Raw genomic sequence first — 24,034 nt, 5'->3', positions numbered from 1 at the left:
CGCTTGCACTTGCAGCAGAGCCGTGGCACCTGCTGGAACACCTCTCTCCCTGCTCCAGGGACAGCTTCGCCTGTGACCAACAAGCAGGCGCCTGCGTCTCACGGTGCTGCTCATCAAACCCCTTTTTTGTAGCCAGACCATGATATCTGGTCCTTGAGAATGGGAACCCGCTGATTTAGTAGTTTTAGCTGACAGCAACAGAAAGCAGTAGAGGGGGGGGAGCGCAGGCAGGAAGAGAGAAGTGTGTTTTCATTTCTGTGCTTTTGATTTTGCCTGGGCAATACAGAAAAACTGCCCCTACCCAGAGAAGGCAGGAGGGCCACTGCTGGGGCAGCAAGGGGGTGAGCAAGCGGGCCCGTGAGCCCAGCCGTGCAGCATAAGGTGCTGTGGCACCGCTCCATGCAGGGAACCAATGCACGAGTTTTCATGTGAATAATTAAAACCGAAGCCTCCTCGTTCTTCTCCACTCTCCAGGCCCTCCCTGTGTTTCTTCTATAATTCCATTTTCAGCTCTCTCGCTTCTTTCCCATTTTACAGAAATTCTCAGTCCTTAGGCGGGGAGCATCCCTATGCTGAGATGATGAGTTTATAAGGCAGAGGGCTGCAGCAAATGCCTCGCGAAGCTCAGCCAGCGGCCCCTGGCCCCCTTCCTCCCCTCCTCAAAGTTCACACGGTTTAGTATGCAAGCTTCCTGCCGCCTGCCCAGCCAGCTCACTATTCACAGGCAAACTGCGCTCCTCCGCTTGGCTCCCGAAGAAGAATAAGTATAAAAAGCCCTGAAAGTCTTGCTGCTGAGCCAGCAGGAAACTCAAACTGCTCTGAGCATGGGAACCAAGAGAACCACTGTGGCCAGCACAACAGGTATTGTTTGGGAGGAAATCCCAGCAGCAGACACAACTGCCTACGCACATACATATATTTTTTATATATATATATATATGTATATGCTTAGTGAGGGTTTGGAAAAGGGGAAGGTTGGGGAAGTGTACGAGGAGGGAAGAAGAGATTAGCAGCTCTATCCAAGAAAGAATAAGAGAGCTGCTCAGCCAAGCTAAACAGCTGTTTCACTAGCCAAAGAACTGACCTGTCTGCCACACATTCGAACTATGTGGGACCGTAGGGTAAAGCGATGTCTTGGGGATTAGTCTCTTGACCTTGGTCTCTTGACCAGTCTTTCTATGTGCCTGGTTTTGTTTGCATCAGGAGTGAGTTTATGAGGCAAACCTCCCATTTGTACCACTTGCCATCTTTCAATTTACATCAGGCAGCAATTTTTTTAACTGGATTCCCTTTGAGTAAAAGGAAACCAGGCGATGGCCTCCAGGAGTGCACCTCCTGCGCTCCAACCTGTAATGAGAGTCCTGTCCCTGGGAACCAGAACGGAGGCAGTCTGATGTAAATCCCCTGACATATCAAGTCTTCAGCACCAAACAGCCACCTCTGTGGATCTGCTCCCGCTGCACCACACCAGCTGCTAACACAGGCACTGTCTCTCTGCAAATATGGTAATTTTGAGAGCAAAAAAGAGAAGGAAGAAGGAAAAGCTTGAATTATGTAACTTCCTTTTTCACCAAAAAGAGAATAAAAGCTGTGGTAAAACAGCTCACAAACCCCACATTCACAAGGAGTCATAACATTTGAGTTTGATAACACTATGGTAGTCTAGAAGTATTTGAATTATATGTCTTACCATCTTTCTTGATAGAGATGCTATAAAGAAATAAACCTGAGAGCAGCAGGTCATCCCACCCAACTCAGCATCCCTTGCAACCATTTCAAGGAGCAGCAGCTGTGAAAATCCCAGATAAGAGAATGCATGACCCCAAATCTCATGACCATAAGGATATGGCTAGAAGAGCAACACACATGCCTTGGAAAGTGAGAAAGCTAGCAGAATGAAAGTGCCAAAATTCAAGTCAACATGAAGACATGCAAGTGACAGATTGTCCTTGTGGGACTGATCTTTGTTCCCCAAATACTCCAGACTGAACAGCATTATGAGCACTACCAGCCAAACACCCAACATTTATGCACTGCCACATTTCTGACCTGCTTTAAAGCTTTCTGCATTAGGATTTTACTCGCTACATACAGAGGGGTCAGCTGTGAAAGTCAGATCTGGACTGAGCTCCAACGTCCTCAAATAGCTCCTTTTTGGGGAGAAGAGGGGAGTTGAGCTGGGGTTGTGCCCTGGCCCCACTCTAGTTGTAGGACCAGATGGAGGAGCATCTGTGTAACTGAGGTCATTCCTTTCATTTGGTTAGACAATTTTGGGGTAGGAAACCTCAATGCACAGGCTTGTTTTGGATAAACACCAAAAAGCAGTTTGGGAACCTGGCCGAAACAAGCTAATTCTCCAGAGTCTGTAACACCAGTGGAAAATGCGGGTAAGAGCTTACCTCTGCTATTAGCAGCTTTCCCGTAATAGGTTTTTCCTGTGCTATATGGGAGCTCCAGGGCACTCAGGACTTCCGCAGTGCTCCGACCTCTGAAAGTCCACTGCAGGGTCAGGAGCCTGCTGAGGGAGGGAGGATCTGAACTCTCACCTCCTGGGCTCCCAAAAGAAAGGCCCCCCGAAAATGAATGTATCTTAACACTGTGCTAGCTGCCTTAATGACCCTGGCATGCAGGCCCTGAGCAGCGATGAAGGCCTGGTGAGCTGTCAAGAGCCGAGGAGTGGGAAAGGCAGCTGGTTTGCGCACAGGTAACCTGGGATGTTCAGGCCACAGCCACACAGAGTCAAGAATGGAAAACGTGACCAGTCCTTCATGGCAGAAGAGACAGAGCCACATGCAGATTATAGTCAGGAGTGTGAAGCTCAGAGCTTCCCACCAGCACTCCTCCCTGCTACGGCCAGGTGGAAGAAAACAAACCAGCGCCCCGGGGAGCAGCAGCCCCTTGCCCCCAACTCCCCGCAGCTGCCCGGTTTCCAGTCTGCAGGGTGATGACATGAAGCAGAGGCACTCGCTCCTCTCCTCACCCATCTCCACTCAAAGAGCACTCTGAGGAAAGGGAATTAAATTGCAGCATCACATTCCAGCGCAGCAGACGGGCTGCATCATGGACCGCTTCTGCCCCGGGTAGCGTTGCATGCCCGGGGCACCGCAGGCACAGCTGCATGGCTTCCCCTTGCCTTTGCAGAAGTGTAAGTGCAGTGCTGGTCATGGGGGGCAAAGGAGCAGCCCAAGCCTCCCAGGTCTCCACGGGATGAGCAGAGAACAGCCCGTGCCACTGCAAGCGCAACGGTGGCTGTGTCATCCATGTCCTCCCACGCAAAGCGTAGGGACTGAGGGAGCAGGACCTGTGTCGGGGCTGGAAAGAGGACCCACCTCCCCAGCGCTCCGGAGCAGAGGGAAAGGGGTGAATCCCCCCCCGCAGCAGCAGCAGGCTGCACGGGCTCTCACACACAGCCTTGGCACCGCGCCTCCGTGTTGACCAGGAAAATTGGCCGCCGTTGCGTAGGGCCAGATTCCGTCTCCCAGGCCCATTGAGCACACTGCCGGTGGGGGGACTGCCAGCGAGGCGGACACCCATTAACAGACCCCGTGAGCGTTGCACGGCCAGTCCCTCGCATTCACTACCCACCAGGTGGGATATCCGTCAGTGGCTTCGGGGAGAAAGGCCCTGAGCGTTCGCCGGTGTTCATTAAAGAAGCCCAAAGAGGAGAACAAAACTGTGAAGCAAGACAATACTTCTAATTTGAAGGGGAACATTTCTTCCTCTATTAATTATTTCCCATGCTATTCCTGGCGGTGACCTTCACTGGGAAGGAAAAAAAAATTCAGATTTGTTTTTATATCTTTTATCTGACTTCCTATACTTAAGCCTTTGGCTAGAATGAGTCACGTTTGTATCAGCCATCGCATTATATTATGCTGTATCAGTGCTGCTACCTGTCTTGTCCTCCTCGCTATTAGGGTTTGTTAGCATTAAACCAGGCAATTTGCAGCTATATTTAAAGATTACCTGCCTCAGTGGCGGTGCCCATAATACCCTTGTTTCATCTTTGGAAGTAATACCGTGAGGATTACGTTTGAGACTGCTGGCAATCTGCCCTGGACTGAAGGGAAATTATCCTGGTTCTGTGCAGAGAAGTGTTTGCCTCTTGCAGAGCAGGCATCTCTTCTCCAACCGCTTACGATGAAATCCCTTATGTGCGCTGCTGGCCTTTTATGTACCCACTCACCCCTTTAGAGATTCCTAGCATTATTTCTGCTCCCTCTGTGCAAAAGAGCTGCATGCTGAAATCACGGCCTCGAGAGGCAGGGAGTGTTATCTCTCTGGGATGACCTTCATGGTTCTTCATCAGCCATCGGCCCAGCTTCCCCTGCCCAACAATTTAAAGAGCTGAGAAGAAACTCCACCAGGGAAGTCTTAGAGGCTCATGCCCCTCCGAGAGGACTTCCCACGGAAGGCGGCGGGCTGGTCCTTGGTCTTTCATTTCATTCACGCTTGCTTTCTTCCTCTGCTTCATAAACACAGTGCTCGCAAAGCATCATCTTTCGCATGAAAGGGGCACTTGCAAGCAGGTTCCAGACATTTCAGGGTGTTTTTTTTAAAATGTGCATTTGGATTGCAGCAATGGCCTAAGTCCCCTGCCAGAACTGAAGCCATACCGTGCCAGGAGCTGTGTGGGTGCCCAGAAAGAGCCCTAGCCCTTAGCTGCTTCCAGCCTAAAAGTGTAGCAGTCAAAAGTTTAAAAGAAAAATGGTATATTAGAGGTTATAACATAATAACGTGCCTGAAAAAGAGTTTGATCTTCACCCTGCAGAATCCCAAGGAATCCTAGTCAAAATGTGGGCATCCCCCAGAGACTGAACATTTTTGCCCGCCACACAAATGCTGCTGTTATGTGTCCTCCGTTGCTGAGGGACTCCTGACCTGCAGTATGAGGATGGAACAAATGCTGGCTGCTGGCCGTGCAGAGGACCTGTTCCACCTCTGAGTCATGGCTCACAGCATGCCAGCTGGGCCAGTGCAGAACATACAAACCTCTTTTTTTAAGCAAAACAGCATCATACGCCTTGGTGTGAAGGCAACTAATTTAAGGCAAATTGCAACAAGTGTGACAAACAGCAGGAGACAAGGAAGACTTAGGGGTACTTCATGAAAGTATGTTTACTTTGCTGACATCCCCAGAAGAGGTCATAGTCTGGAAAGGGCAAAATGTTTTCAACAGCCATTGTTCTTTCTAGTGCAGGTCTACTTGATTTTCCATGACATGAGAACTAATCACTGGGCTTGAGGTGGTATTGCAGGATTTTAGTTTAAAAAAAAAAAAAAAAACCAAACAAAAAACAAGAGAACCACTTTCAATATATATATATTGGGGTCTATAAATAAATAAATAAATAAATGAGACACATGAAAATAAATAATATTTTTCTTTACATTTACTGCCGCTTTCATTACACCATCAGAAATAGGCATGGAATATTTTCAGTGGCTTATTCTCATCCTGAAATAATAGGTATGCTTTAATATCCATTGCAAAACCATCTCTTGACATTTGTAAGCTTTGTTGATAGAGGAAAGGAGGCACACAGGCCCTCCCGAGCAAGCTCTTATTCACAGGTACAAACCTTTGTTCAGTGATGAATGAATCCTTTCAGAAATGCTAATATCAGCACTTATACAAGGTGGCCAATGTAAACAGTAACTGCTGGTTCATTATTCTTTTTGGATCCTTTGCCAATTTACAGATCTTCAGAGTTAGTGTTGAAATAGGCAGTGTTTTGCTGGAAAAGAACGAAAGTGCATTTCTGAACCAAAATCTACTGATGGGAATAGATGACATAACAACCCCAAGAAAGGGCTTCCCTGTGAACCCCACCAGTGTGAGAGAGGAGGAGAGACAGTGAGAAGATGGGGATTTTGATACTTGGACCATATCTCACTGCTTGCATTCCCCCAGGAGATTTAGTACTACCTCTGAAGGCAGCAGCCAAAAATATGCTTTGATGTATCTTTCATCTAAAGCTATCTATATTGATAAATTACATTTCTGTGGTTGAAGCACTGAACCAGAGATAGGGCTTTTGTTCCCCCTTCTACCAGAGGCTCTCGGTGTGTCCTTGGAGAAGCAGTGGGGGTTTGTGTGCCTCACCTGGGCCTCTCCCAGCCAAGCAGAGGAGAGACCACTTTTCCACACGGCTGGCATGGAAGAAAGCTCTGTGCATCATGAGATGGACAGGTCCCACCATACTGAGTCCTCCTGAAATCAGTGAAAACAAATTGACACTGGTCAGATTCAAGCTGCCCTAAAATTAATCATATGATTCATTAGGAAACAAACTCTTCAGTTCAGAAATTACCAGCAACAATCTTCTCTTCTGGGCTTACTGCTCCCACAGATGAGCCAAATAAAGGACCATTTGAAAGGTTGTGATTCATTTCAGTACAAAGCAACCAGCTTTGCTTTGATTGCAGGGGAATGTGACTTAAATGAGACCAGCTGACTTTGTCCTGAAGAGGACTACAGTGTCTCACATGATCCTTAGCACAGCCCAACCACGGATGGTGACCTCTCTGGCTAAAGCCACAGGACATTCAACTCTGCCCTAGGACGTTTGCCCCGATAAAGAGAAAATAGACTGGATAGAAATGGAGTTGCCAGAAGAAACTGTTGAGGGCAACAACAGGATTCCAGAAAAAAGCACTTCCTCAGATCACAGGGGATGATCATCTCTCATTACTTGCACTCTTCTCCCCCCAGGTAACTGAGCACTGCTGGATTAAGCTGGTGGAGATGGAGGAGCAAGAAGCAGTCTTTTTTGGTAAGGGAACATGTACAGTAAATAACAGCTGCAAAGGCTCCCTCGTGTATTGAAGACGTTATAATTTGGGGGTTTTCTTCCCAAAATCAGGCTTTAATGGGAAGCAAGTTTCACCCTTTCTAAAGAAGTACTCTGCAATAAGCTTGTTAAGCTTGGAAAGTGCTTTGGGAGCCCCTGGGATGAAAGGCGCTCTAGGAATGAAAGCTGATATTTATGATTATTGCTTGAAAGGAACAGAGAGGAACACTAATGTAAAATATGAATGGCTGCTCATGCTAAAAAACATATCGTTAACTTGGTGCGAAAGACGATAGTCCCAGCTCTGGACGACAAGGATTTAGGAGGTGCAAGAAGTGGAAGAGATTCCTGCAAATAACGGCAAAAGCCAACCTGCTATGCAGGGCAAATAGGTGTCTTGTGGGTTTTTCTTTTCTTCCTCCTGAAGTGCAGGCTATATGATCTCTCTTACCCCAGCTCTGCCAGCCAAAACAGATGCCCATTAACCACAGTAAGTACTGCTCGTTTGTACTCCTCTTAAAAGGGGAATCTACAGATTCCTTAGGACAGGAGGGGAGAACAATATTCTTGGTAAGTGGTCAAATGTTATAGATTGGCCTGGGTATATTCATCTTATCTCAATCAACAGACTAAGAAGAAGAAGCACTCCAGGCTAATGTAAATTAAACTTCTCTATTTTAGAAAGCTATGAGAGAAGAGAATTGGGCTGACAGATTCTGCTCCTGTGAGCACCTACCTGTACACTCACAGCTTGCATAAATCTTTTCTGTTGATTTTACACTGGGCATCTGGTCCCTAATGTGGCACTCCACAGCTCCTACAGTGGATGTTTTTCCATCCAGACCTGGTATCGAGACATCTTCACCTTAGTCTCCCAGTCTTCCACTTTTCCCTGAGAAGAGCTAAAAGAAAACCCTTTGAGAGAAAGAATTCTGCTTCTTCAGTGCTTCAAAAACAAGCTCAAAAGTGACTCTAGTGCATAAGAAACCTTCACAATAAAAACCCACAGAGTCTCAAGAAGTGATAATTTTTTTTTAAATATAGCAGAGAGCATGCACCAGAGGCTGAACGCTAATACCATACACATTTAAATTAGATATGAGGTGCAATTATTTTTTTTAACAAGCAAGTGTGATAAACCACTGCAATGAATTAACAAAAAGGGCTGCATTCTCCGGTTCTCAGGCTCCAGATGAAGATGGGATACCTTTCAGAGGCGTGCTTCAAGTAGGTTCGTGGGCTAGAAGAATCGGAACGGTTCTAGGGACAGGGAGTTAGCCAATTAACACCCCACCCAGGCTAGCAGCCCTCTCTGTCACTTGGAGCAAGCCTTGCAACCTCTCTGCAGACCAGTCCGCCACTTTCTAATGTGGCTGTGCCCCGCATCAGCCAGGAGCGCGCTGTGATTGTGCTCTCTGGGTCACTGAATGCCAAGCAGTGCCCTGGCCTCGCCTCCCACTCCGGAGAAGTGCCATTTCACCAAATCAACACGAACAGGACGGGTCTGTACTAATGGGCGCTCCCTGGAGCGCAGCTGCCGTGCTGGCACGTTGTAAGGGGCGAAGGTCCCCTGGCAGCACGGGCTGCTGGTGGTACCCCAGCTGGGGCTGGGGTGCGGAGCAGGCTCCTCTCCATCAGTGCCACTTCCCCTTCCTGGCACGGTCTAATGCTGATGGATCTGCACTAGAAATAACAGAAAGTCCTTGGCCTTTTTTTTCCTTTCTTTCTTTCTTTTTTGCTTCCCTTCAGCTATTTAGGCCAACTCTGGCTAATCACGTTTTCTAACTTAGTTACTGCCATGGCAACCATTTCAACATGCAGTTCATAGACTACCTCTGAGATGTACAGCCCCTTTGAGAAACACGTACACCTTGATGCTTCAGGAGAGGCATTAAGAGAGGAGAACTCTCATCTGCTACACTGACACATTTTTCTACAGTCTTACCTCTGGCAGCATGAATCTCTTCTTTTAGCTCTGAATAGCTCACCACTTGTTCTGTCCCCTTTCCCTCCCCCCAAAACAGGTTTTTTAAAAACTGACACAGATTTATGGAGATGAAAAAGAAAAGGTGTAGGAAGGAAAATGCATTTGGAAATTCCACTCTCTGGCATCTAAATTCACCCTTGTAAGAATGCTGCAAAGCTTGTCCTGTTACCGCTTCGAAGGAAATCCTGTTTTGTTCTGTTGTGTCACTGTGGAAAAGGAGAAAACTTGGGGGCTTGCTTTCTGGTTTTCTTGAACCCCAGGAGAGAGATGGCAGCTTGGGAGTAGGGCAGGTGCTGCTCCTTCCTCCTTTGCAAAATGGCTTCTGTTCAGAATTGCAACTGCCCTGCAACATGTAAAACCACATCTGTGTTTGTCCAAGTGTAGACAGCAAGATTTGAACAGCACTGAAAAAAAGATCTATCTGGAACACGTAGGTGCATTTTTCCAACAGTCATCTCTGAGGATCTTGCTCAAGATCTACTGCAACTAGGTTTGCTTTTGACTAGTCACGATGCCTGCCCCTGACACCCAACCGGCATAGGAAGGTGCTGCAGTGAGGTGCTACACAGGTGTCTGCCATGCTGGTTACGAACGGATCATTTATTCTGCTCACACTTAACACATTCTTCTCTCAGGCGCAGTCAGAGGGGAGGCTCTGGCTGCCAGCACCACAGTATAAAAAAATACTTTTTGTTTCTTTATGTAATTGTGGCTGTTCTGTGGAAGAACCTGATTGCACATCTTGAATGTTTTCTTTTACGTGTTTATGTGTGTAGGTTTCAAATATGTATATAGCACATGTAGTGTCATGCTGATCCTTATCAGGTGTAATTACACTATCTGTTCCTTTTTCCCCATCTTTTTCTGTGTTTTTATCACTGTCCACTGTCAGCTGGCCAGTAGCCACAAACAAGACCTGCCCCCACCACTACTAGCTACTTGCCATCAATAAGAAAAATGTTTCTGCTACTGACCAAGGGAGAGGAGAAATTCAGATGCACCCACAAGCAAGCAAATGTCGGCACACCCAAAATAACCCGACTGGAACATTTGATTTCAGTTTAAATGTACCACTCAGCCCCGCAATGCAAACTGTAGGAGAGTACCCTCAAACACAGTTCTTCACACTGAAATTTTCTCTAGGAACAAAATCAGAGAGACAAGCGCCAGGAGTCACTAAGGCAGGCAGATAAATCTGAGCCAGCAGGTAAATAATATATTGCAGTCACCTTTGCCCTGTTATTTTAATGCACGCACATGCAGACACGCACATTGTTTCATAAGCCCTGCATACGCACTTCCCAATCAAGTATCATTTATATATACTATCTTCCACTGAAATCAAACCTCTGAGACTGCTGAAGTTAGGAAACATGTCTTGTGCTCAGAAAGAAACATCACATATAGTCTATCAATTCTCTGGGACTTCTTGACTGTGTATAGACTGCTTGGGGGGGACCCAGATCCTCAGCTGTCCTTTCTAATCTGCAACGTAAAGTCAAGACAAAGGCTGGCAGGAGGAAAATATAGGACACAACTGACTGCTTTTAGCCCACATATTTTAATGCTAATGCATTTCTGTAACTGTATAATAAAGATGGACCAAATTACGATAGGTCTGTGAACTGGGAATACCATCTTTATGGCATGTGTATTCCATAGGCCCAACTCTTCACTGAATCGAATTTCTATAAAGTGCTGCAGTGAATTTGGACTTTCACCTATACCACACCCCAGTTTCCCAATGTATCCAATTCTGAAGTCTCACTACTCTGTAGGTAAGCATGCACTCTTACCCCCATGTGAGAGAGGGCACAAAGGGACAAAGGCTAGAAATAAAGCTGGAAGAGTCCTCTCTTTCTTATATCACACATTAGGTAACTTGCCTGACACCCGCCAGACTGGCAGCATCTAGAGCAGAAAATCAAGCCAGTGAATCAGGGCACCAGTGGTGGAGCTCAACCATCCATCCCTCCAGTTCTTAGTGTGGTCCTGGGTACAGTTTTGGCCCAGGCCAAGCAGCACTCTCCCAAACCCTTCCCAAGCACAGTCCAGGAGTTAGCGTGGGCCGGGACTGTTCCCAATAGGTAGTCTGTATGTGGCCACATGGATTTGGAGGGCTAGAGGGTTTATCTGTCACACCATGGCCAGACAGCATTACTCAGCCACAAAGCAGAACCACAGCTCCTCCCCCTGCCTGGTTTATTAGCACAGACATAGCTACATGCCACCCAGGCTTGTACCTCAGGCTTTGGCCAGCGACCCAACGTACCTGCCTCTATTTTGATCAGGACACATCTCCGAGCCAGCCGTGCAAGTCCTCTCCTCCACTTCATTCCAGTGCAAAGTCAAACTAACTTCAGCTACAGGTGGCTTAAACCATCACATCTGGCACTGAAGGGGCTGAGCGGAGAAGTGCTGATGCAGCCAGTGCCACCTCCCAGCTGGGAGCTGAACCTGCCCCCAGAAGCATCTCACCCTGCTTTGCTCCACCGGCCCAAAGCCCAGCAGGTGAGCACCTGGGCATACCTGAAATGTAGACAGAGGGGAAGATGGTGCCATGGTTGCCTGTTTCTCCACTGGAAGGGCTTCATCTTGACTTCACACTGCAGCAAGCAGAAGAGGTGCCTCACCGGGCTGGCATCACCGTGGCAGTGGCAGCAGCCCAACCGCTGGCACGTGGCCTCCGCGGGACCTTCCTGCCCCAGCCCCACCACGATGGCCCTCCCCTCACTGGGCCAGCCAAGGAAGGCCTCAGACGTGACCAAGGGGGTGCTGCAGGCCAGCCGAGGACTTTAATTGCCCAAACCGGCAGTGCGTGAAGATAAGACGGCTCAAACCCGGGCTAAGCATATGCTACAGACATACCCTCAGCGACTATGTGGCACAGCCGTGAAATGAAGCTGGATGTTCTGAGGCCACCAGTTCTCCCTTCCTTACCCTTGTATTCCTGTGACTATAAACCAAACCTTGCAATGGCAGGAAAGCGGCAGCATTCAGTTATTTTGTTTTCATTTGATAAAAATGAAAAGACGAGGGTGCCTGCACAGCTGATCTGCTGCATTTTACCTCCAGCGTTCTCCAGCAGAGAAACCCGACCTCTTGGGAGGCTGCATTAGCAAGCACCCCACCTCAGAGGCAGCACGCCCCCGTTCCTCCTCCGCTGCCTGGGCAGCACAGCGTCTTCTCTCCACGGTATTGAGCTGAGGAAAGCTGTTGGTTTACAGCCTGTGCAGAAACCTGTACTGTGCACCCTTCTCATTTCCTTTGGAATGCAGTGTTAGGCGTTGTCTTGCTTTCCAATGGGATGTGAAAGAGGTTAGGAAGAAAGTTATATCTACTTAAGAAATGTTCAGGTCCTGTTATGTTCCAGGGGAGGGCACTGGCACAGGAGAGAGATCAGGACTGTTCCAACAGGGCAGTTCCTATGTTCCCAAGCAGGTCAGGAGAGATTGCAGAGAAAAGCAAACATTGCAAAAACCTTTTGCAATGCAAAACTCAACAAACAATTGCAAATTGTTTGAGTTATAGCAGAGAAATTGCTTGAATGGGTTTTGAACCCTTTTTCTTCTTCCTAATAATGAGCATTTTCTTTTTTGCAAGCGTGCTCCTGGAATGAGAAGTCTCATAGTTTGGGGATATGTTCACACTGGGAACATTCACGTGACCTTTCAGATCACATTCCTCCTATTTATAAGAGTATTAGTCATCCACTTAGAGAGCAGAACTAATACCATGTTTGTTAAATGACTAAATGTGCGCTATGAATAACCAGCAGTGGGTACTTAAAACCACAGTTATATCCAAGAGCACACAGAGAATCCACAGCTAGCACACGCTTAGACAAAGCACAAATAATACTACTGCACATAAAATACATTTGAAAGACAGTTTGAAGACAGTTCACTTGTAGGAAGAAAGGGCTAAATTCATCAGATATATTATTTTCCAGAGATAATTCACGTAGTTATTCAGAAATATAGGCTAGCTGGCAAGAGTGCATGACAGCTGAAGACTTAAATTTGAAAAAAGTCCAGGCAGAACCATAAGACGAAGAGGATGGAGCACAACTCTGCTGGAGCTTGGCCATTACACTACACAGAAAATGTTGGGAGCACCGTACTACAAGTTTGCAACTTTGTGACTGGCAAAACACAAGGTTTGGGAGCTCTGAGTAATGCCTAACTTGTTAACGAACATGTTGCTCAACTTAGCTTCAGGGAAAGCACAATACAAGCCGTGTGCGTTATTAGCCCCAACACGTTTGTAAGTCCCAGCCAACATGAGTAAACTTTCCGTGCCTCAGATCTTACCAGTGCCTCCAGCAAACTGCCACAAGCAGTATCAGTTCCTGGGTCAGGAAAAATGGTGCTTCCCAGGTGCTGAGGACTTCCCTGCTTTGCATGCAGTAATATCAGTGCTTTGGAAAGTGTAGTCAGTGCATTCAGACCATTTTGGTGCAACCATGTGAGTGCACGTATCTGGCTGGAGAAAATCTGGAGGAGAGGAGAGGAAGACAAAAAGGTGGGCAGAACAGTAAGAAGGAAAGTATAGACAGCAGCGTGAGAAATGAAAAGACACAGCAGGCTATGTGCCCCTCTAAAAGAAACACAGAAGCAGTCTGGGCTGTGTGAGCTCCACATTTCTGACAGCGCAAAGAATTTATGTGAGTTTTGAAGAATGATGTGCAAATTACGGGCTGGAGCACAGAGAATTAAAGGACCTTGAGTTCCCACCTGCCTCTCAGTTTAGCATTGAAGTCCAACAACATGCTTCCACACTGTACGGGATGGTGTTGGGGGGACACTGGGATGCCTGGCGGCACTACACTTCTGGCCAAACCCTCTTAGGGTGAGGATGGACTTTATCAGCAGGAGGTGCCTGGCCGTAGTTGCATGGCAGCGTCAGGGAGCTGCCCCCCTGCCAGCAAACCTCTCTAGTGTCAGCATGAGCAGAGGGAGACAGGCACCCTGCCAGGGGCAGCGGCTGAAAGGTTCGGTGAGAAGGTGGCAGCTAAAGGTGCAAATATCACTTCCTCCTTGCAGCCTCCGTGAATGGCCCTGCCTGTGCAATACAGAGGATGTTTTGAATGGCAGAGCACAGGCAGTGAATCATCTTATAATCACTGCTGGTGTGTCCCAGCCTCAGTGTACCATCAAGCCTTCCTTTGGGTCAAGTAATCATTTGAGTCTGACTCATCACTGCACAGGTTTCTCCTAGTGCAGGCTGGCATGGTGAGTGAGCAGAGCTAATTGAATGTGCTCTCACCATTCACCCCTGATCTGGGAGGGCCTGCAAGGCTGGTGCCTGCAGCTTTGCCGTACAGACCCCAGCAGCACGGAGGGTTCCCACAGATCATGTAGTCTGTTGGGCCCTAGACAAGTCAGGCAGCAAACTGTTAACCACGTAAGTTATCGCTGTTTCCTTAAAAACTCCTCATGGGTCAAAGGGTTAGCGCTTTCCCGGGCTAGAACAATGTCGGTAGATGAGCCAGGGCCTCCAAATCACAGAGTAATGGAGGCTGGAAGGCACCTCAGGAGGTCATCTGGTCTGAGATGCCTAAAAAGCCAGGTCTGAACGCGCCCCTCCTCGTCCTCAGAGTCTGAGCTGCCAACACAGAGGAAACGGAAATCCCGTGCGAGCCAAGGAGCGCTTGTGCTGGTGGGGTCCAGCCGAGACCCAACGCGTAAGGAGAGAGCACGAAGGGAAAATCCAGCAACGTCGGGTAGTACCAGAGGGCCACGGGAGAGAGAGTAAACTGAGGGAGAGACCTGCAAAACAAGCGGGGGACAGAAAGAGGCACCGCGTTCGCTTCCTCTGCTGCCAAGAGGGAGGCAGGAAGGCTGGCGCGGAGGCATTTCACCCTTCTCCCATTTTGCTGCACGTGCACCAAAGCTCCTGCTATGCAAAGGAGCCACCTCCTGACCCCACGGAGGCAAAGTAAAAGCCAAGGTTGCCACAGCTGGAAGACGGAGCAGAGTCCTGGCTCCACCCTGCCTGCACAGTCCTTCCTTCCCAGGCCTTGAGAGGGGTGGAGGGAAGGGGGCAACCCTCATTCCTCTCCAGGCCAGATGGGGGAAGGACTCACCAGGTCTCACCCCCACCCTGTCACTAATATCAAATAATAATAGTATTTAGCACTTCCATAATTACCTTTGCACTCTGGTATCACAGACACAGCTGAATTGGAAGTCATTAAGATCATTATAATGAGCTTCAGTGGATCCTTTCAGTCGGAGGCATTATTTAGCCAGCCCTCATTTTCGTGGTTACATCTGAATAAGCACTCCTCATTGAGGTGAGGTTCACCGATGAGACACTTTGGCATAAAGGCAGCCTGCTACTTGCAAAGGCAGAGTAAGTGTCATTATGCGTCATGTTTCACCAGACTTCAAAATGCCAGGGAAGGTAAGTCAGGTTATAGCTGACTCCACCTTCAACCTGTAAGAGCCACAAAACTCTTCCCATGGACTGGCACTTGGGGAAGGTCTGCCATGACCTCCTACACACAGAAGTTGTTTTTCAGCCGCTGCCATTCTGGAGGCCTTCAACGGTCAATACAAGCAGCCACCACAAGCCCTGACTGCAGACGTCAATTCAGTAAGAATTCTTACTAGAGCGGAGGGGGCAGAATGCCAGCAGCTCTGGGAGCACCTTGCACCGGGAACAGGAGAACCGTGCTGACCTAGTGAAGGTGCTGGCAAAGACCTGGGCTGCTGGCCTGAGCTCAGGCGGAGGGGCACGTGGACATATGGCCGTGCTGGACTGGGCATTGCTGGGGCCGGTGAGCAGAACCGTGTTCAGAGCTGTCTGCAGAACAGAGGTCTGCTGGTCCTGGGTCTATTTTTAGCCTTGCTGAAGAATTCTTTGTTTGGTCTTTCAAGAAGAAGCAATTAAGTGCCCCTTTAATTGTGGTTACCTCAGTTCCCTGTTCATAAATGCAAATAAAAACACTTAATTTCTCCCACTTTTGTTTGTCCTTTATGTTTTGGGCTGTGAATCCCTTGGGAAAACATCAAGGGCTTCTAGGTGTACCTGTCTTATTAATAATAAAAGTAATGTGCTGGTTTTGTCATTGAAGTAGGAGGAAATGTAGGCACATGGAACAAACACTTGTTTTGCAATTTCTTATGTTTAAAAAAACAACAAAAAGATAATAGAGTGTGATACTTTGACCAAGAGCAAAGGTAAAATCACAGCAGCTGACTCAGTGTAACAGAAAGGACTTGGCAACGTTTCAGCCTGCCTTCTCAGGAACTTGAACATGGGAATATGTTAAGAGTAGCGTAACATGTCCAAAACACTGCCTGAATGAAAAAAAAAAAAGTTACTGTTGGGCAAAAGCATTACTTTCAGCAGCAAGGAAGTTCTTTGAGCAAAGCATGAGCACAAACTTGTGTTTATTTCTTGGTGTTCTGCTACTGTCAACATTACAAATAAACCAAATCAAGGCAGAGACTCTAACCCTGCACTGCCAGCTCCAAATACAGCTAAAACGCTCTCCTAATGTGTTTGTGACCTAACCATTCAATCCATCCTCCAGAAAGAGGTAAAAACACAAGACTTGGACAAGACCCAAACAAGCTTCAGCGCAGTTTAGAAATATGGTTAAGACACAAAGCTGCTTCTCTACTTCAAGACAAACTGGCTGTTACAAAAAACACTGAGGCCCAAAGACATTTCCTGAGCTGTGGCTCTATCTGCAGTGGAAAGGAGTTTCCCATGCCGTTTCCTTCATTAGCACAAATATGCTGACAACCTTCTCCATGCTGAAATCAAGCCACAGGCCACTAAAAAGTTGATCTATCCACGCATCCAAATCTACCACATGCTGAGCCAACACGTTTCAATGCCGTAATCAGTACCCAGATTATAACATGGCTTTGTCATGCATCCAGTTGCTGAAACAGACTTTGATGTCCCAATACGAAACCTATTTGTCCTGCAGTCAGCAAATAGGAAAAGTGCCAATATATACATTCAATGTTTTGCAAGTGCTGGGATTGTGTGCTGGCATTTATTGGATCATTTTGACCACTACATGAATTTATAAATATGACCCAGTTGAATTAAAGAAATAACATGATCTGAAGGCCAGATTCTAAGCTTGTTTAATCTGAAATAAACAGGGAATAGCTCATTTGACATCCAGTAATTTACTCTGGTTTCACCATGGAGCAATCAAGGCCACAGTTATCTCTTTAGGCAGTTTGATCCGAGTTTAGACCTTGACAACAGGACATGTTATAATACGATCATGCAGCAGTCGAGCAGAAAAGACAGCATGCCAATACAGTAAATATTGTAGTATCAGCCCTAGGGAAAAGTTTAGCAACCTTACGACAGGTAGGGTTTAAGCGTGTGAACCTGAGCCTTGTTCCTCAGACAATTTTTGCTTTGTTGGTAATGCAGCTGGCAGGACAAACTCTAAAAGCAATTTATGCCTGGCCAGCTCATAGCTAATTCTGAGTGAAAGCTGTGACAGCTAAACTGTTTCCTCCTGGCCAAGGCAGCCAATTTTCTGTGACTGGTTCAGTAAGTTTGCTGTCTGCTGTGCGGACAGGACACTGCAACGTGCCAGCATGACTGGTCTGCCCCCTCCTCCCACATTTCAGTTGTCCCTACAGTACTGCATCCCATGGTACGCCGCACCATGGGCTGCTGCTCTTGGCAGGCGTCTTCCAGGAATTCACCTCCATCGTTACTGGTCTGTGGCATCACTGCCCGCATTTTCCCAGAATCACTTGGCACTGATGTGGCCGGACAGCATGGCAAGTAGCCCTGCCAGCGTAGCTGCTGCTTGGAAAATCTGCCCTGTGGATGTAAGCTGAGCATCTCACTGGTTACCGGCTATAACTCTTTTAGCTGGATACAAGGTCACACTTGGGAGAGTAACAAGAATGTATCTTTGATGACATTGACATAAATTACCTGTAGTTTCTTGAAAAGAAAAAAAAAAGCCAAAAAGTAATGCCCCATGAAGAACAAATTAGATCCCATTTGGTATCCCTTCACCTGTAGAGAAAGGTTTGAATGTCACTGGATTCTGCACCTGCACCTGTCACCCGGCCCAAAACGAACAAAACCGGGCTGACAGCTACATTCATAACTTTCCCATTGAGCTGTTTTCTTTCCTGAATTTTATTTTGGTCCATTTATTTATTCATTACCATAATTGTCCTTCAGTAACACAGAGCAGCTTTAAGACACAAATACGCTGTCTTCCAACACCTCAAATTTTCCTTAGGCACTGTCAGTAAAAGCACATCCTCCAAAATCTATCCCAACTGCACAGAGCTCCTCCTGAGCTGGTGGGCCCAGAGGAAAAACTAAACTGAGGGCCGGTCCTGGGAAGTCCCAAGCACTTGCAACTGGCCCTGGCCTCCGTTCGAGGTACAGGCAGCCGAACCCTCGTAGGGGCAGCTGGACACTTGAGTGGTTATGTGGGGAAAGGAGACAGCTGTCCCTGCCTGCTTGCAGGACAAGAAACGCCAAAGGTGCTTCCTCCTGCTCAGACCGTACCCTGAACCTTGTTGCCATTAAACAGCCTTCTCTCCCAGGGAGAAGGGGAGGGATGGAATGAAAGTGGGTCTGACCTTCCTGGAAGAATGGACTTATTGATGCTGCGCTGGGCTGAAACCTGAAACTGCTGAGACTCTGGGCCTAGAGAGAGGGAATTGCCAAACCAAGTCCAGCATGATTCAGTAATGCAAACTAAGCCTCGCACAGCTTCCTTTTCCCAACCCCACTCCTTCTCTCTGAAAGACACTTTGGACTTGTTAACCAAATGGAAGCAGCGATCTAGGCACCAAGAAAGCTTGCCGAGGCCAGGCGGTGCGTCAGCACGAGCCAGGGGGATGTAAATCAGACAAGGTGCAGGTAGTCGGCTCATTCAGGAAGGCTTCCCCGAGGTTCGCCATTGTGCTCAAGCAGTGGCAAAAAACCATCCACCCAAGGACTGACACACCTTTGCCTCTCACTGACCTCAAGATAAAACTCATATTTGGAGAACAGAACCCCATGAGCCTGGCCTCATTCACACCAGTTTTACACAGTTGCCTCCTTGGGAAATACCCTATCCTTACATAGGTGTTCCCAAGATCAAACCTGGCCCAGCCAGCACCTCTGAGCACCAACGTCTAGGTCTTTCTTCACTGACAAAAGGCCAACTTCAACATGGTTAGAAAGCTGCTTTTCCTCTCCCCCAGTGACTTTCCATTGAAGATATAGTTTAAGAAGCTCACAAACACGAGGGCACAGGCAGCTTGGAGCCTGCAGAGCCTTTGCTAAACACATGAGCAAGCACCACACAAACTTTCCCTGCAGTCCCACAGCTGCTGGGCCCTGACCCAGAGGTACCATCAACACAAGGGAAATTTCCACAGTCCCCTTTCTCAGGAGGGTTTCTGCTGCACTGCCATGGCTGAGCTGCTGGTTTAGGAAGTCAAAGTGCTCCCTCCCTTGGAAACAAGACCACCGCTCTCAGCATACACCACACTTGAGCTGGCATTGGTTTCTTCCTGTTTTCTAGCCTTTGCCATGACAGCTTAAAAGAAATTTTGGCCTATGCCTTGTTCACAAACAGCTCAGAAGAAAAAAACAGGTTTTAGTTTGCTGACCAAAGGCCAACAGGCCTGACCCCAGTCATTAGCTGTCCAGGCAATTCACTGAAGAACTAGAGAGTGCTAAAACAGAAAATGCCCAAGACCGATGGCTTGAGAGGAGTCTTGCCCCATTTCTCACCCCACAGACAACGCTGTGACCAGTGAACATACTACAGCTCACTACACAGAATAGATCTTCTCCATCCCAGACATTGTAAAACACTGTACTGTGGTACAAGCTGGAGCAAGGATGTGGTGCGAAGTCCCAGACAGCCTTGGAGGCAGGACTACTCATTTATTTATCACAAAACTCAGATGAAATTGTGCTACTTATATTGCTATAGGGCAAGGAGGGGAGAGAGACAGACTTTTTACATTTCCAGGAGACTTGTTTTCGCAACTGATGACATATGGGGACAGGATTCTCCAAACTCCCCTTAGCTCAAGAATACAAAATCCTATTTCCCCATAAATCATTCGTTCACTAGCCACCCAGTCAGGTACTATTTAAAGCCCTAGGCTTTAAATGCTTCTTGGCTGGTTCTCTGCATTGCCCTCTGCCCTGCCATAGGGAACAAGACCCTCACTTTGGGAAATCATTTTCAGTTGGCTGAGCTGGCACTGCCCCAGAGATTAGGTGTGTCTACATCCAGGGTCTTGAATTGACAAGATCTCAAAGAAATAAGTAACTTACACAGGTGGAATTAGGTAGAGATAATGGAAATAAACACCAGCTCGATATTTGAGGAGTTTCTGCGTGCTTTTTCACTTGTGTCTGCTAGCCCACGGGTGCCCTACAAGCTAAGGATGCTTCAGCTGACTTGTTATTTCATGCCACCCTCGCATGTTTCTAAAAGCATCTCTCCTTTTGATCACATGGCAGCAGGTACTGACTTGCTTGCACACACGCCAGTGTTACTAGTGACTGTGCGAAACACATGTTGCACAGGTGAGCCCTGCAATATTGTCTGTGGCTGTAGAGCCATCACCCCACCCACACCGTCACATTTTTCTCAGCATAACCCCAGGTACAGCCCTACGCAACGCCTGGCCACTTTCAGATGAAAGCTTGCTCTTCCTCTTCTCCACCCCTCTAAGCTCAGCAATCAGGAATACAGAGGAAAACTTCTGGCCATTTGCGCTCGGGATGAGCAAACAACCAGCCCACACACACTGTCCGGCAGCGTGAACGCCAGGTTACATGAGGACATGCCAGCAGAGCCCACATACCACTGCTGGGTTATGAGCACTTCAGATCCAACTGACTCTGCTCAGGAGACTCAAATATAAACAGCACTTTTCTGGGAGGAGCAGCTCCCATCCAAATACTCCCCCATCTTAGTCACAGGTTAAAATAAATAAATAAACAAAGCTGTACTAATCTCCCAGTTGGCCTGCTCACAGCCATGTGACTGGTGTCAGCCTTCACCCCAAGGTGAAATATGGACCCAAAGGCTGGGTCCCGTCTTTGCGGTGCTCCAATGGCACACACGGGACGGGCAGCAGCCCCTAACTGGGATGGCGGGGACTTTGGCTTGCGGTGTAAGGGAACACCCACCTGGCAGAGAGCAGAGCCCAGCTGCACGCCACCTGCTCCCGGCTCCATCGTGCTTACATAAGGGAAATACTGAGTGGGCCAGGACACATTTAACCCAGAAATCCTCACGTGACCACGTGGAGCCAAAGCGAAGCAGGGAAGACCTGGGTCTGCCTTCCATCCCACGTGGAGCCACATCTGGGAAGCAAAGCAAACAGAGGCCACTGTGCAAGCAGGGGATCAAGGAGGCTGGGGAACAGTAGGACTAAGGCAGTAGTTGCCTCTTCCCCCATCCTTTGGTGAGCGAGAATAGCTGTGCTGGGAGCCAAGAGGGCACACTGGGGCAGGATCAGTCTAGACTTGCTCTGTTTCTTGTCCTCCTTCCCACAGCATCTGCTGCTGGCCCCTGTCAGAGGCAGGATAAAGAGCTAAGTGGACCTCGCATCCGGTGCAGCGCAGCGCAGCCATTTGTACTCCCCAGCCTTGCGAGCTGTGAGTCTGGCCAAAGCTCCTGTATGTGCATAAAAGACAATCCCAGCATTAAATATATTCCCCCTCTTCATCCAAACTAGAAATGGCTCCTCAGCCTACAATATCACCAGGCTATGTTAAAACATCTAAGTATAAATCAGGAATGCAGCTGGAGGTCTAAGCATGGGGTGAGCAGCCACCAGCATATATTTTAACAGGAACTATCCCAATGGGCTCTGAGCTACGTACAGTATATCTGCCTGTTGCTAATTATATTTACTGGTGGTGGTTGGGGTTTTTTTTTCAAGCTGAAGATGAGTCAGAAAAAAGAAAAAAGTCCTTTATTGTTGTGGAAGCAGAAGGATGTCTCCTGAGGGTGTATGTAATGCACTACTGTCATGGCATGACAATGGAAAAACTGACTGCTGAGCCAACCAAACCCCCATAAATACCTAATGATATCTCTCTTGGCCCAGATTTTCCACAAGTCGGTGCCTGAACTGCATACGAAATGACAATCGATATGAAAGGATCTCTCTTCTCAACAGAGCCAGAATTTAAGAGCCCAGCTGAGCATTATATTCCAGTTCATACAAAGAGATCCTTTTAAAGGTCTATCACAATAACTTGAAGGTGGTGATCCAGCAAAAAAACTACTAGGCTTCTCCTCACCCTCTCCCCCACGCCTCCTGCCATTAGCACAAAGAACAGCTGGCTTCAGCGAACAGGCATCGTTATTAATTACAGTATGGTGACACAAACAACGCGTGCTTAGGGACGTTATCGGGTCTGCATTCACATGGGACAAGAACACATTTTCTTCCTTTTCTTCTTGTCCTTCTTCTCTTCCTCCTGCCTTGGGCAGCTCCGCTGCCTCGTGTACTTGGCTGGGGAGGCGGCCGTGCCAAGCACCTGGCCCAGTTACAGGTATGCACACAGGGACAGGGAGCCCGCTGTGAGAAAACCCGGCCTTAGCAGATTTCTCTGGCCATCGGCCAGCCTCCGTGCATTGGGCAAGTGACTCTCCCTGGCCGCGGTTACATCAGTCACCACCACCTCCCTCAATGTCATGGCAGGGGAAGCAGCCGCCGGGGAGGCGGGGGGGAGAGAGAGAGAGAGAGAGAGAGAGAGGCAGTCGCTGGTTTTTGAAACCCGCTGTCCAAAAAACATTACAACACCCTCGCTGGTTTCCAGTGGGTTTGCTTAGTTCCTCCCTTCCCGCGAAGACCACACAGGCTTCGCGAGGGCGTTTCGCCCTGCTGCAGAAAGGCGGTCTCTGGGGCCCGCCGCTCCTGGCAGCCGCTCGGCAGCAGCGTGATTCCCCAACTTCCTCCAGACGATCTCCCAGTTTACACCGAGGGCCAGAACCAAACTCAAAAGCTGATATTTAGGGGAAAATAACATAGGTAATTTCTTATTTTTGTATTTTTTTTTTTCCCAGAGGGAGATCCTCCATGCTGGTCCGCCCCCAGCCCAAGGGGGAGGCAGGGCTGGAAGGGTGAGCAGAGCCAGAAGCCCCTCATGGCTCCACGCCCCCCTCCCACCCCCCTCTCCTCTGCCTGCTCTGCTCCCTCACGCCCGGCCGGACTCGCGCACCCTCGGCACAGAGGCTGCCCAAGGCAGCCCTGGGGGTAGACCAGCACTCCCCAGTTTTCTTCCCAAGCCACCAGGTCGCAGGGGCCCGGGCCGGGACTGCCAGCCCCGGGGGGACGGGCTGCGCCTGGCAGGAGACAGGCTGGAGCACCACGGCTGGCAGGGCCGACAGCCACGTCCCGCGCTCGGCTACGGCCCCGGTGTAAATTTAGCAGTGACCGGGGATTTGTTCTGTGGGAGGGGAGAGAGCAGACCCCGGACAAGGGATGGCACTTCAAGGCAACTATCTGGGGCCCGGCGTAAGCACAATCACCTTATAAAAGGGAGCAAAATTGGCAAACAAAAATATTGCTCCTGGCACACGAGTACTTCCATATTGATTCAATGCTTAACAATGCACTGAAGTGAGGATGCCCTTTCTTCAAACCCTCCAGCAAATTCACTTTTGTTCTTGGCAACCTGCTGTCTCCTCACCCCTCAGTTCCTTCTCCCCGATGGCAGCAGCACCTTCCTACAGCGGCGTCTCAGCCCCCCATTGCCGGACCCCACCAGCCTCCGCGCTCCCTCCCCGCGCTCCCTCCACTGCTTTGCCTCCTGCTTAAAGTCGTTCCAGAGGAGGACCTGAAATTTCTGCAACGACCGTCCCGCAGCATAACCCACCACGGGCCTGGATACCCTAGCAAAAGCAGGGAGAAACGCCTGCTGAAGTCCACGGGGAAGCCTTCACCCAGGAGGGCGGCAGAGCCAGGCCTCACACCGAGAATCTGCCCCCTCAGCCCTGCCTCTCCCGGGACAGGAGCCCATGCAGGTCCGCAAGCTGGCCAGATCAGGGTAGCTTTTCTCCCGTCAGAGGCTCTGGAAGGATTATTTGGCTGCAACATATCGTATGACTTTGTTCTTAGAGTTACATTTTAACTGAGAAAGTTTAACAAGTATGACTTATGGGCTTCTAAAATTGGCAGCAGAAAAATGAGCTGAGGAAGTCATGGAAAAAAACCACAAGCGAGGCCATTCCATGTTATGCACAATTTCTGGGCTCTTTTTCCAA

The 24,034-nt window shown here is 48.5% G+C and overlaps 1 protein-coding gene across 4 annotated transcripts in view; it reads right to left on the bottom strand.

The window, feature by feature from the left end:
• Positions 1-5,306: 5,306 nt before the first annotated feature.
• The window catches only part of TOMM20 (translocase of outer mitochondrial membrane 20), a 37,221-nt gene continuing 18,493 nt past the window's right edge, over positions 5,307-24,034 (bottom strand). The window contains exons 7-10 of one of the 4 annotated variants that reach the window (XM_049831569.1): positions 13,095-13,277; positions 7,531-7,696; positions 6,107-6,214; positions 5,307-5,738 (exon numbers count right to left, since the gene is read on the bottom strand). The gene's annotated coding sequence lies outside the window, so the exon portion shown is untranslated. The remainder of the gene's footprint in view (positions 5,739-6,106; positions 6,215-7,530; positions 7,697-13,094; positions 13,278-24,034) is intronic. The other 3 variants (XM_049831568.1, XM_049831570.1, XM_049831571.1) reach the window with 3 other exon arrangements.

Source organism: Accipiter gentilis, chromosome 28 (assembly GCF_929443795.1).
Source record: "Accipiter gentilis chromosome 28, bAccGen1.1, whole genome shotgun sequence".
Classification (NCBI taxonomy): Eukaryota; Metazoa; Chordata; class Aves; order Accipitriformes; family Accipitridae; genus Astur; species Astur gentilis.
This window is presented reverse-complemented; position numbering and strand designations above follow the sequence as displayed.